Source organism: Rhincodon typus, chromosome 23, assembly GCF_021869965.1.
Source record: "Rhincodon typus isolate 14 chromosome 23, sRhiTyp1.1, whole genome shotgun sequence".
In the NCBI taxonomy this organism is placed as follows: domain Eukaryota; kingdom Metazoa; phylum Chordata; class Chondrichthyes; order Orectolobiformes; family Rhincodontidae; genus Rhincodon; species Rhincodon typus.
Window position 1 is genome coordinate 46,339,592 of NC_063354.1, and position 13,297 is coordinate 46,352,888.

A 13,297-nucleotide genomic window follows, 5' to 3' on the forward strand; every position below is an offset into this window, starting at 1 on the left:
CAACCCCAGCCCCCTGCAGTTTGTCAATCTTGATGCTTAAGTAGGCTCCTGTTTAGCTGGTGATGAAGACACAGTTTCCCCAAAACCCAGTTGAGACTGGCTCCTGGGGGTCACGCTGTTCCAAGTGTTGAGCAGATATTGAATTGAAAAGTTGAAAGCAGAGAGCAAAAATAAAGAACTGCAGATGCTGGAAATCTGAAACAAAAACAGAAATTGCTGGAGAAACTCAGCAGGTCTGGCAACATCTCTGGAGAGAAAGCATTTCAGGTCCAGTAATTGAAGAAGGGTCATTAGTTTCTTGCTTTGAAAACAGAGAAGCGTAATGGAGGAGGGAGTGAGAACACTGGGTTCTGGTGAAGTGATGAGCTGCACAGCTTTCTAACTCTGCACACAAACATTGGCCATAGCAGTTGTTGCCTCCTAGAAACAAGGCTGTTTCCAACCATTAAAGGATTATTCATCCCTCAAAATCTTTCCTTGGAGTTCATCGAATCATATGGTACAGAAGAGGCCCTTCAGCCCATCAAGTCTGTACTGCTAAAGCTATTCCAGTGTGAAGGAGGGATCTTCCCTGTTTTTCCAGTGTCAGCGTATGTTGGTCAGTGGAAGTTGAAACAGATGGGGGAGGAACCATGTGTCTTTGTACAAAAGCTAAAGTTCTTTCTGTGGTTGAAACCAGAAATTTCCAGTGGAGTTTAGGACATCTCTGTAGAGACAAATTTTGTTGGGATTACTTCAAAGTTGTCATTCTTGTGTTTAAATCTATTGCTTCCACTATATGCTGTTTTGCCCTACAACCTTTCAAGATGTCTGTACTTTCTCCAGTATTGGTCTCTTGAGAAATCCTCTGTTTTAATCACTCCACCATTGATGGCCAAGCATTCAGCAACCTGGACCACAAACCTGGAAATTTCTGCTCCAAACTTCATTGTCTCTTTTTCTTTCCTACTGTCGAATGCTTTTGTCGTCTCTACCTGGCTTAAAATCCAATCAGTCACAAAACAAAGTGCCCTTTGTCAGCTGATTCTCAGTCTGGCATGCAATAGGCTTTGGGTGAATTTGAACAGAAGTTGCTGGAAAAGCTCAGCAGGTCTGGCAGCATCTGTGAAGAAAAATCAGTTAATGTTTTTGAACAGTTCTGAGGAAGGGTCACCGGACCCGAAACGTTAACACTGAACTTTTCCAGCAACTTCTGTTTTTGTTCCTGATTTACAGCGTCCACAGTTCTTTTGGTTTTATTGGGTGAATTTGATCCAGTTCCAACCACAGTGAGAAAGGGTCCCTGCTGAGAAATGGAAAATGTCGCACTGGCATAATAGGGAATATGCTTTAGAATTTGGGGCTAATAACTCTATCCTGGGAGTGTTTGTTGGGGACAGTGTCGAAGGTGCTTTAATTCATATCTAATCTGTGCTGAACCTGTCCTGGGAATGAATGATGGGAACGATGTAGAATGATACATCCAGACACTTACCAACTAAAACTTACTCGCTTCAACCGAATGTAAACTTGATCCATTCAAGACTGGTCAATCTGAAATGGTGGGATAGTGCATTTTCTGTCATTGTGCAAAATAGCAGGAGTCTTTACAGGGACATGGTCCCCATATGGGCTCTTAGTTGAACAGGGATTTGTCCCCTGAGTGTTGGTGCTGTGGTTGCAGCCCGTGAAAAACAGGGATCCCTAAATTTCAGGATTTAGTGGGTTCCCATACAGCATTTGGGAGATGGCTGAAACATCCTGCCTACCTGCTTAACTGTATCTTTGCTCTCCCTCTCCTTACTCCCTAACAGCAACCCACATACGTGCAAGCACTCTTCGATTTTGATCCACAGGAGGAAGGTGAACTCGGATTCCGTCGCGGTGACTTCATCCAGGTTCTTGACAACTCTGACCCCAACTGGTGGAAGGGCAGTTGCCACGGGCAGTCAGGCATGTTCCCTCGTAATTATGTTACCCCAGTCAACAGGAACATCTGATGGACAGCAGTGCTGATAGCTGAGAGCAGTCGCGGCTCCTCCGTGAACTCCGCAGTCTGTACGGAACTTCAAACTAGAGCCAAAACCAATTCTATGGGAGGGGGAACAGAAAGTCTGAGTGGTTTCACCCTTCAGTTTCTGCAGCTGCTTCTCCCACCCATCTAACCCCCTCCCCCCTCCTCTCTCCCTTGTCAGTCACTGCATGGGTTATAAATTCCATTACTCTAATCCTGTTGTAGAATTTCAATGTTTTTTTCTCTATGCAAGTATTGAATAATCTTATCAGAGATGTAACACAGACCAGAGGTTCATAACAATCCTCACCTTGGGTCTTTTTAAAAGGAAAAAGGAATCATTCTTGGCCTTGTGCGTTCCAGACACAGAATTCCTGCTTTATTTTTCTCCTCTTGTTTTTGTACAAGTTATGTTAATTTAGCTTGTCCTTGGAAATAAAGCTAAAGTTTCCTTCAGCAGCTAGCAGCTTTAGGAATCATGTATAAATTTTCAAGATGACTTGTAATTTTAAGAAATGACTTGAGGGCTTTTATCAGCAGCATGTTCTAGGAGCTTTTACAGGAGGTTGGGCTTCTCATGGTCTTAAAGGTGTGTGGCTGTGCACTTTCTGAATTCTATCATAGTGCCTTTGATTTTTTTTTTTTTTTTTGTTTAATGTATCAACACAGACTCTGGCTGATAACTTGTCTCTACCTTGAGCTGCAAGCTGTGGTCAGTTTTAGAGATCATGCTGAGGAGTCACTGGTCTTCTATCCCAGGCCAGGGTGGTAGGTTTGAACGTGAAACTAGATGAGAATCCGGAGTTGTTTCTTGTGTCCTCATTCACTGCAAAGCAGCTTCCTGTCCCCTTCACCTTTCACTGCAGGCTGGGACTCTGATTGAGTGACACAGCATCTCCTGTTAATTAACTGTTTTGAATGCATCAATTATGTATCAATCATGGATGTGCTGGTGTTTCAGACCCTTGGTACCACTGGAAGGAATTATATAACAGGTCAGTCCTCAATGGGGATGATTCCTCAGCGTCCTGTGGTAGAGTTCCTGGCGTGTAGTTCCTGCAGCCACATTTGCTCTGCTGAGGCATTGGATTAAATATTTATTTCTCCACAATCAGTCACATTCCAACCGGTTTTGACAACATTTGACCCAGCTCATTCCTCCAGCCGGGTTTGTATTAATATAAAACAGCAGTGGTTCTGCTGTGTTACTGAAGAGAGAGCACAGTTTTGTCCCACACACCCTGGACAATAGGAGTTTGATTTTTATTTTGAATAGAACACATTTTCTGGCGACATAACTGAGAAATGCTAGTTCTTTTGAACGTTTTTAAAGCTATCTTGCTGCTTTTACTAAATTTTCCTTGCTTTTCCTGTTTCAATTCAGCATTGTAATAACTAATCTGTTTCTTGGGCAATTTTGATTTAAATGAAAAAGAGCACGTGACTCTTCAGCTGATCATGGTGATTAGTTGGAACTGAACCAAGATGACAAATTATCACTCTTTAGGACTGGTCAGTTGCCATAGTTGCACAGATACAATGTCTTTTCCGACTGCTTGCACATGGTGATCCCAGCCCAGTTAGACTTTGCCAAGAAAGCAACGATTTTTGAGCCTTGTATTTTGAGATGTTGGATGTTCTTAGTCATGTACACAGCACTTCCTGCTCTCTGTCATATGGTGCTCAAGCATTGTGACACTAGGTTGTATGTCAGAGACCACATGTTGTCTGATTCCAGCAGAGGAATATCTTGCTGTGGTGAAGTGGAGGTGAAGGACAAGCCACATGGACACAGTTATTCTTCATAAGGAGATTTGTCTCAGCTGACTGCATCAGTGTTGGCGATGGAATCCTTACAGATGTGGGAGGGTTGTATGTGTATTGCTTTTAATACAAAAGTGCAAGAAAAGTAGATTTTTAAAAAAATCATGTGTTTAGGATCAATGGATACCAGAATTTATCAGCCCAGGAATAGAGGAATGTTCAGAGGGCTCTCAGAATACAATTGTAAGGCTGATGCTGTCAATGATAAATAATTGGTTTAAAAAAAGAGGTGCAGGGTATTGCTATGGCTTTTGACCATATCCAGTCAATATTGCTAATGGCACAAACATTGCCCACACTGACACAAGTGATGATTAGGATCTGAATGTCACCAGGCGTCAATTGAGAAAGCCAAAGATGGAGATCAATCCTTCAGAACCTTTCACAAATGGTTGAAGAACAGAATTTCCCAGATCAAAGTGGACAACAGAATTTGAACAAAGACAGAATTTGGTAGGGGAAGGATGGGTGGTAGGTAATCATGCAGTTAACAAAGTCCTGGATACACAATAGAGACTAACCCCAAAGCAGGATAGATTGGAACTAAAGCCAGCCTCCTGTCTGTATGTCCTGCTGCATTAATACATAGGTTCCTGTGTGGTTAACTGTGGATTTTTTCTCACCACCTCATCCCATCTCCCATGGCATGCCTATAAGTAATGTTGTACATTGACACTAAAACGTATCCCATGAAGTGCCATTTGTCTTGTTTACTGCTGTTCAATTTCTAGTCCATGCTGCTGGTGTGCCCAGCTAGAAGCACCATGAATGTGCTAAGTACATGGGCAAGGTGGCATTGGTTCAGTACTAGTACAGTCCAATCTCTTTTGTGTTCCTTTAGATGGTTGGCATATTCCTTATTCCTTGAGGGAAATCAGCGTTGTGAGCTGCACTGATTTATCGACACTTTGATAATGACTGCTATACCATTGAGAGAATTGGGAATAGACATGGTACAATATTGTACAGAGTACTCAAGCATAACATCTGGAAGCATATAGCTGGCACTGGTTTTATTAGATGAGTCACCTTATCTGTGAGCGGGGGCCAGAACCGTTGGTCTTGTCCTGGGTGATAGAGTGCATGTGTTGAGCTATACTGAATCTGGCTAATATCAAAACAGCTGAGTGTTTAATCCATGGGTTGAGTCTGTTATTCTGTCCTTTTACGCCTGGGGCTTGGTTTCAGATTTAGCCTGAATTGACGCACTGTAAAGGTGTAATGTTACAACAGACTTTGGGCAATGTGACTCAATACAGAAAACTATTTGTAAACTGGCACACATTCACATTGTCACAGGATGATGCTGCTGTGGAAATGTGATATACCCGAGTGCCACACCCATTGCGGCTATCTGAGAGAGACTACAAGTGTTCTGTTTCTTAGCTTGCAACTTTAAACATGTTCCAACATGTATTCTGCAAAATAACTAGTCCCAGAATCAAGTATATCCTTTTAATGCAGCCATTGCGAATATGCAGACTTCTGTTTTATGAACATTTAATGTTTTGCTGCATATGGGGTGTGTAACAGAACATCCAACACTTTGGGCTTGCTAAACATATTCTGGTACAGATATCCTATTCCTGGCATGGGGGAGGGAAATTGCCCATCAGCTGATACACTTCAACATAGTGTAAAGCACTTTGTGTGATATTAACTTCCCCTCAAATTTCTTCAATGATTACGAGCAAATAGGCTGTATTCCCCAGTGTTAAACAGTGACAGACCTGACTTACCACTACTCTACTCCAGTGTTATAAAATCATATCTGCATGCACCAGTGACAATAATCCAATGTTATATAATGTCAGGATTGCATCATCACAATTGTACCTGGTGTTATTTGGTGAAAGATATGCATGCACCAGTACTGTTCCCTAATGTCAGTTATTTTAACCACATTTGTTAGGATTTGCTCATTTTACTGCTAGTTGTAGCTGATGGCAAAGTTTAAGTAGTGGTTAACACTTGGCACCATAACTACATAGAAATTCTAGTGTGGGATGAGAAGAAAAGTTCTGGTTGCACACACTGGTTGAAGAGCAGTACACACACTTGACCGATTATGGCACTGAATTTGCACAGCAAATTGTGCACATGGAGGAGGTGTCATACACTTGTACCTGATCCTGCCAATTAGTCTGAGTTCTGGTCAAGTTCAAGTGTGGGCAGTACTTGGGTGCCTGGGACATTTGACTGTGCTGTGGTTTGGTCTGAAATGGTATATTGGTTCCTGGAGTCCATTTCTGTTGTTGAAATTTAATTTCCTTAGGTTTTTGTTTTCTGCCTTACACTGCGAAAATGCAAAGAAATGATGATGTGAGTGATTTTAGCTTTCCTCTGGACACTGTCACCTGAACTATTGGACTGTGCGAAAGAGTATTTGGCACCTGGACCATTTGATTGTTTACTTTTTGGAATTGGTGTATATCATAAGCCTTGCAGACATTTCATGTATATATTAAAAAAAAATGTTAAAATGGAAAGGCCTGTGTACTTATCCCTTGATTCTCAATGCATTTGGTAGATAGAAATTAACTGTGAATAATAAAATGCTGTGTATTCTTCATGAAGCAATTTGACTCTTTCTTTCATTGGTGTGTTCTTATCACCCCTCATTTTATGCCCCCCTCCTTACTTTCCACCTTCACCATTCACACTTCCCTTCATTAGTTGCACACAAGGACAGTGGTGTGTACCATCCTGCAAGATGCTGTGCAGCAACCCACCAAAGCTGCCTTAGCCGCGCCTTCCAGTATTGCATTTAGAAGGATAAGCACAGCAGATACATGGGAATACCACCTTCAGGTTTGCCTCCAAACCACTCGCCACCCTGACTTTGAAATAATCACTGTTCCTCAGCATTTCTGGGTCTAAATTCTGACAGTCCCTTCCTCAAAACTGGAATCATTGATACTGCAGTCACTCTAGTGGTTCAAGAAGACAGCTTTCCACCATCTTGAGGGAGTGGGGAAAGGTATTAAATACAGGCCAAGCCAGTCACACCAAGAATGAATGACATAGGTTGGTGTCCCTATCTTTCTGCATTGTGCCTCCAGTGTGGAAATGGTTAATCAAACTCTGCTGAATGTCATTATGCCTTTCAACCATAACCTATGAAATGAAAGTTGATTCAAACAATGATGTGATTAAGAGACAAGTTTGTTTAATTTTGGATTGACGTTCCATAACAGGAATAAGAAGTTGTGCCAGCTAAAGTGAGTCCGTGAAATTTAACTGAGATGTAATTTAGTAATGAGTAAATGGACTTCCTTTGTTTTGAGCCTCAAGCGGCTGGGCTAGAATGGCAGCTTCTAACCTTATACACAACTTTCCAGGAGTGAGGAGAAAGATGGACCACTTCTTAGTAGCTAAATCTCCTTCCTGGATTTAGGAGGTAAGATGTGTTGCATCAATTCAAGATAATATTATTAATCAAAATGCAAATGCTTGGTGCTTTAATTCATCCAAAGTTAATCTCAACAGGAAATGTTAGCAAGTAAATGGCCTTGCTGTGTGTGAGGGGTGCGGTCTTCCTTCATTTAACTGGAGATAATTGCCTAATGGTTAGTTTAATTATAAACCCATTTTGGTTAAATTCTTGATTATGTTTGGGTATTTTACTCAGTAGAACCTGAGAGACAGGGGGAACGGATTCAGTAATGTTATACATACAAATTGTCATTGGTGAAAGAGTTCATAATGTAGAGTAAGTTTGCGAATGACACCAAAATTGGTGGCATAGTAGACAGTGAAGAGGTATTCTAAGATTACAAAGAGATCTTGATCAAATGGGTCAATGGGCTGAAAAATAGCAGATGGAGTTCAATCTGGATAAATATGAGGCATTGCATTTTGGTACAGCAAACAAGGATAGGGCATATGCAGTTAATGATAAGGCCTTGGGTAGTGTTGTAGACCAGAAGGATCTAGGGGTGCAGGTACATAATTCTTTGAAGTTTGTGTCACATATAGACAGGGTGGTTAAAAAGGCATTTAGCACGCTTGCTTTCATTGTTCAGTCCCTTGAGTATAGGAGTTGGGAAGTCATGTTGAGGTTGTACAGGACTTTGGTGTGGCATCTTCTGGAATACTGTGTCCAGTTCTGGTCACCCAGTTATAGGAGGGATATTACTAAGCTGGAGAGGGTTCAGAAGAGATTAACCAGGATGATGTTGGGTATGAAAGGTTTGAGTTATAAAGAAAGGTTGGATAGGCTGGGACTTCTTTCACTGGAGTGTACAAGGTTGAGAGGCGACCTTATAGAATTTCATAAGATAACGAGGTATAGATAGAGTTAATGGTAGTTGTCTTCCCCTTAGGATGGGGGATTTCAAGACTAGGTGACAATTTTTAAGTTGAGAGGAGAAAGATTTAAAAAAGACACAGGCAAATTTTTTGCACAGAGGGTAGTTCGCGTGTGGAATGAACTTCCTGAGGAAGTGGTGGACGCAGGTACAATTACAACATTTAAAAGACACTTGGAAAGGTTTGAAGGAAGATGGGCCAAGAGCAGGCAGATGGGACCAGTTTAGTTTGGGATTATGTTCAGCATGGACTGGTTAGACCGAAGGATCTGTTTCCGTGCTGTATAACTCTATGACTCTGTTAGGATGGAACTTCCAAATTTACCACAATGTGGTCAGCCTACTAATCTGTAGTCAATCAGTATGCTTCAACTTGTGTGAATGCACAAGGTTTTACTCTAAGTATCACTGTCAAGTGTGTGATTATTGTCAACTACTGTGTGTTCTATGTATACAGTGTATGGATGTTGGCAGTAATATTGTGAATCGTTAGTAATTTGTTTTATCTGCTTTCATGGTGTGGATGTCACAGGCTAGATCAGCATTTATTTCCCCTCCCTAGTTGCTGCTGTCCATGTCCACAATGCCCTTAGGGAGAAAATTCCAGGATTTTCACCAAGCGACACTCCAGGAACAGTGACATAGTTCCTGGTTAGAATGAGGTGTGACTTTATATTTAATTTGTTGTTTATTTGTAATAAATAGTCATTCTTGTTAAATACAGGAACCCAGTCAATGTTTTCAGGTAATCTGATTTGTACAGGTAGAGAAAGACTTTGAGAGATTTAATTGAATCCTTAACTTGTGTAGCAATCCTGAATGTAGAGAGGCTTGAAAATCAGTCACTTTGCTGAGTTGGTCAGAATGCATCCAAATCATTGAAATGTAGTGTGAATAGGTAGGGTACAAGCATTGATTCTGTGGTACTCCATGTGCCACTACCTTCTGCTCTGAAAGCAACTCATTTAGTCCTACTGTTTTCTGTTTGCTAACCAATTCCCAATCTGTATCAGTATACCATCCTCAAATCCATATGCTTTAATCTTGCATGCTTGCAAGAATATACTATAGACCCCTTAACAGTCTGACAGAAATAGAAAGACAGATAGGAAGTGTAAAAGTAATGGGGTAGCGATAGGGCATTTCAACTTGCCCAACATAAACACTAATTATAGTGTTAAAAGTTTAGAGGCAGTGAAATTCTTAAAATGCATTCAGGACAACTTTATAACCCAGCACTTGGAAGGTAATGAAACAGGGCAAGTGGTTGAAGTATAAGTGGGGGAGCATTTTGTAGACAGCAATCATAACTCAGAATCAAAATTGTTTGGAAAGGATAAGGCTGGGTCTTTATCAAAGCTCTCAACTGAGGTAAGGCTGATTTTAGTAAGATCGGACAAAATGTGGCCAGAGTGGATTGGGAGCAGATACTTTCAGGTAAATCTGTCTTGGAGCAGTTGGATGCATTCAAAAAGGAAATTGGGAGAGTACGGGGCCAACATGTTCCAATAAGGACAAAGGGTGGGATCATCAAACCCTGTGAACCCTAGATATGAAGGGATAAACAGCATTGGATTAAGAGAAAAAGGGAAGTTTATGGCAGATACCGAGGGCTCAGAACAGCAGACACACTAGAGGAGATCAGAATATGAAAGAGGGAACTTAATAGAAAGATGAGGAGGGTCAAAAGGAAATACAAAAGGATTCTGGCAGGTAAAACAAAGAAAAATTCTAAATTGCTTCACAGATACATTAATGGTAAAAAGAGAGCAAGGGTTAAGGGTAGGGCCTTTTAAGGACTACACTGGTAATTTGTGCGTAGAGCCAGAGGATACAGCTAGGGTTCTGAACAACCTGGGTCTGGGAGCAAGACCGAGAAGACATCGGGTCTCCATCATCCAGAGGCTTTCTCTCTTCTCGACAGTAAAAGCCATTTTAAACCTGAAGAATTTATCTTTTGCCATTTGCTGGTAGCTGTTACTTTTAATTGATAAATCAAAGACCTTTTTTGTAAGTGAATTTGCCTCCCGTGTCTCTTGCAAACCAATGGATGCATCCAGAGAAGGATAACTGAGAAGCAGAATTCTGCACAAGAATCATCTCAGCACACTTTGTAAACAGGAACCATTGAATTGTTTTCCAGAGAGAGCACTTCTGGCTGATGGAGACCTGTTGGCTTCTGTCTTTTGCTCCCAGCCCCAGGCTGTCCAGTTACCCAAGAACTAATCACATCATGGTTGGCAGGCAGAGACCTTTGTTATCAATAACTCATGAGTCCACAAACTTCTCATTGTCAGCTAAAGCTCCAATGTGCTCACGAGGAGTATCAAATCACTTGCTTTCAAACCACACACCTATCCGTAGATTTTTCCAGTTTTTCCTTCCACCTTTAATCCATATCTTTTTTCCTATGTCTGTTTGTGTGTGTAAGAGGGGGTTTATAAGAGCGTTAGTTATATACTAACAGTTTATGATAGTTTCACCTGTACTTGTAATAAATAGTGATTCTTGTTGAGTATAGAAAGCACAGACTAGGTTTCTATCATCCTATGGGTCTGAAAGTCAGGTAAATTGGGGAATTTGCATACTTTAAAAAAAAAACTTTTAACTTCTGCGATAACTCCCAGAACGGCGGGGCTTGAATTCCAACATGATACCCCAGTGAGGAGTGACAACTGTTCTAGTCAGTGTGGTGATTGTTTCAATGGCAAATTCAACACACATCAGTCAAATGCAACTCCCATTTCCTGCTGGATGTTACCACAGAGAAACTACTCAACCATCATTGGCTGCGTCATCGGGTTATGCCCCTGGTCCAGAGTACATCTTCATTTTCATATTAAAGTTCATAAGTTTTTGGAATTCAAATTGTTGAAGTGTGTTGTATTTCTAATTGGTGATATTTTAAATGGAACTTGGTCATCTCATTTTCTGTTGTGAAGCTGAGCAGGTTGGATACTGTATACATCTCATTAACTGGAAACTTGAAGGCCACAGGTGCCAACAGTGCAGTGGTAAAGTGAGCTCGTTCAGCTTGTACCAGCTCTTAAAAGGGCCTATAGAATCAGGCTCCAAAACCCATCACTACACATTTTTCACCATTGGTTCCTTGAACAGGTATAACAAATAAATGCAGGACTGGGCCATTTGAACCCTCCAGCCTTCTCCAACATTCAACGTGACCTAAACTCTGCTTTCCTGGCTGAAACCTGTGACATTTGATTTCTTGAGTCAAAACTATCATGATTTCAGGCTTACGTATATTCAATGACAGAGCATGCACCAACAATCCTAGACAATTCTAAAAGCCCACAACCTGGAATGAAAGAATTCCTGCTAATTTTAGAATGTGATAGCTGAGCCCCCTCATCCTGCCACGGAGAAGCATGGAGTGGACTTTGTGAGATGACCTTCAGCAGAGTCACTGAGTAACAATGTCTACCTACTCGACATTGAAGAGACCCATATCTGCAGCTCCTACCATAAACTCAGCTCTCTGATGCCTCACAAGAGGTCAAATCAAAACGCAAGTTGATAATAATTGTCTGAATTTCACTTCCAGCAATTCCCTCTCTCTCTCTCTCTCTCTCTCTCTCTCTCTCTCCTCCTCCTCTACCAATATCTTCTCCAACCATATCACTCCCTGCCAAGTGCTGTTCCCTGAAAAGTCTTCCACTTCCTTTTTCACATATCAGTGGATACCGATTTAAGGTGAATGGAAAAAGAACCAGATGTGACGTGGTAGAGCTTTTACACAGTAGGTGGTTAGGTAATGTGGGGATTTTAATCTACATGTGGATTGAAGAAGCCAGTTGGGGAAAAGTAGCCTAAGTGGTGAGTTCATAGAATGTTTTCAAGATAGTTCCGTAAACCGCGCATTCTGAGGCCAACCAGAGAGCAGGCTAAACCACACCTGGGTATTGTGCATTGAGATGGTGACTGCATAGTGAAGGTGCCCTTAGCAGCAAATAATGAGATTGACTTTTACATTATTTGAGAAACAGAAAGGTAGAGCCAAAATGAGCATTTTCAGCCTGAACAAGGGCAATTGTGAGGACATGAAAACAGAGGTAACTGAAGTAAACAGGCAAACAAGGGGGTTAAGAGATGGGTCACTAGGGATGCAGTGACAGACATTTAAGGGGATTTTTCATAATACACAAGAGATATGTTAAACTATAAAAGTCAATGATAGTAGGAAACTTAAAGAAAAACTAATGACTGTGCAAAGATAGGTGATAGGTCAAATTTTGAACTTGAAATAAAGTAGAGTGATTCAAAGATTAATAAGAGAAAGTTAGAGAACAAGAGAAAGCTAACCAGAAATATGAAAACATTAAGAGTTTCTATAATGAAAAGAAATGAGTTAACAAAGTAAACATTGGTTTTAGAGAAAATGAAACTGGAGAATTAATAATGGAAAATAAGGAGATGGCAGATGAATTGAACAGATAGTTTACATTAGTCTTCACTAGAGAGGATCCCATAAGTAGTTGTAAATCAGGAAATGGAAAGAAGTGAGGAACTCAAGACAATTATAATTCTCAGGGATGTTGCACTAAGTAAATTGTTGGAGCTGCGGACTGACCAACATCACCAGGGCATCTTAAAATAGGTAACTACTGAGATAGTTGATGTGCTGACTTTAATTTTCCAAAATTGCCTAGATTTGAGGAAGGTTCTGTTAGATTGGAAATTAATGTATGCAGTTCACTCTCTATTCATAATGCCTGATAAACAATTTGCCTGTCTTGCACTTTCCTCTCTCTTTCTTTGACCATCCCTCTCCCTCATCCTCCCCCAGTCCCCCTTTCGGTATTTATCTTTGTGCTTTTTCATTTGCTTCTGTTTTCTCAGTCCCTTCTCCTCTTACTCTGTCTCTCTGACATTATTTCCATTTCTGTCTCTCCATGCCAGTCTCTATTTTTGGTTCTTCCTGTGTTTATATCAACAACCCCTTTGTGTGTGTCTTTCTCTCTCCAGTCTCTCCCTCTCTCACCATTGCTGTTGCCCTCTCCTTGTGTGTCATTGTCTTCTCTCCCTCTTCCTGCCCTGCATTCCCTTCTTTCTCACTCACTTTCTGTCTGCATCCCTCTAGATCTCCCTCATCCTGTGAAACACACTCTACCTTTCAATCCCCCTCCCCTCCTATTATCTCATCTTTCCTTTT